The 1,539-nt window shown below is 52.8% G+C and overlaps 1 protein-coding gene across 1 annotated transcript in view; it reads right to left on the reverse strand.

Moving 5' to 3' along the window:
• The window catches only part of KANK3 (KN motif and ankyrin repeat domains 3), a 24,202-nt gene that overhangs the window by 9,155 nt on the left and 13,508 nt on the right, over positions 1-1,539 (reverse strand). The gene's annotated exons all lie outside the window — the stretch shown is intronic.

Raw genomic sequence — 1,539 nt, forward strand, 5'->3', positions numbered from 1 at the left:
AAAAAAAAAAAAAAAAAAAAGCCGGGTGTGGTATGCGCGCCCATAATCCCAGCTACTCAGGAGGCTGAGACACAAGAATCACTTGAACCTGGGAGGTGAAGGTTGCAGTGAGCTGAGATTGCACCACTGCACTCCAGCCTGGGCGACAGAGCAAGACTCTGTTCAAACAAACAAACAGGGCCGGGCACAGTGGCTAACGCTTGTAATACCAGCACTTTGGGAGGCCGAGGCAGGCTGACCAGTTGAGGTCAGGAGTTTGAGACCAGCCTGGCCAACATGTTGAAACCCCGTCTCTACTAAAAGTACAAAAATTAGCTGGGCATGGCGGCAGGCGCCTGTAGTCCCAGCTGCTCGGGAGGCTGAGGGAGGAGAATTGCTTGAAACCGGAAGGCAGAGGTTGCAGTGAGCAGAGAGATCGTACCACTGCACTCCAGCCTGGGCAACAGAGCGAGACTCCATCTCAAAAACAAAAAAACAACAACAACAACAAAACAAGTAGGGATTCAAATGCAGGAGATAAGGGGGCCAAGGAGCCTGAGGCCTCTTGTGGTGACCAACGATGCCAACTCCCCTGCCACAGCCCCAGCCCCCTTTAAGGCATGAGATGCCCAAGAAATTCATTTAGATTCATTCAGTGTCCCCTGTCTCTGACAATGGCCCAGCTTCCAGAGCAGCTGTATCCTTTCCTAGGTCATAAAGACCTGCAGGGATGGGAGGGATCTGTGTGTTTAGGGGGTTCCGGGCAGACAGTGGGACCCGCCTCAGCCTGCAGTTAGTACCAGAGGTGCCCAAAGGCTGACTCAGAGGTTTCTGAACCTGCAGGAGGGCACCTGGAGGGAGGGGGCTCCTGGTGGACAGCAGTTTGTTTACCACCCACCAGACCCTTTGTGCCCAGTTTATCGGGGCAAGCAGCTGGAGGTGGGTGGGGCAGAGTGTCCCATCCCAGGAAGGAGTCAGAGCCCCGCCTGGTGAGTTCCTCCCCTCCAGGCTAGACATTGGGGCTCAGGAACTCCGTGAGTGCTCCGGCTGGAGATTCAGGGACAGAGCACATGGTGGCCATTTACTGATCTCCTACCACCCGTATTATCATAGCTACCCAGGGAGGGAGGCCTTGCCAACCCCATTTCACAAGCAAGATTAAATAATGCCCCTAAACTGAGGTTTACCTAAGCCCAGAGCTGTTTATTCCCTCCAGCTGCAAAGTGGGAAGAGCCTCAGGGTAGAACTAGAGGTATGGTGGGGCCAAAAGGCCTCTTTCTCTTTTTTTTTTTTTTTTTTTTTTTGAGACCGAGTCTTGCTTTGTGGCCCAGGCTGAAGTGCAGTGGTGTTCACTCTTGGCTTACTGCAACCTCCGCCTCCTGGGTTCAAGTGATCCTCGCACCTCAGCCTCCCTAATAACTGGGATTACAGGTTCCCACCACCATGCCCAGCAAGTTTTTTTTGTTTTGTTTTGTTTTGGTTTTGTTTTTGAGACTGAGTCTCACTCTGTCGCCCAGGCTGGAGTGCAATAGCACGATCTCAGCTCACTGCAACCTCTGC

This window comes from Mandrillus leucophaeus, unplaced genomic scaffold (genome assembly GCF_000951045.1).
Source record: "Mandrillus leucophaeus isolate KB7577 unplaced genomic scaffold, Mleu.le_1.0 Scaffold751, whole genome shotgun sequence".
Classification (NCBI taxonomy): domain Eukaryota; kingdom Metazoa; phylum Chordata; class Mammalia; order Primates; family Cercopithecidae; genus Mandrillus; species Mandrillus leucophaeus.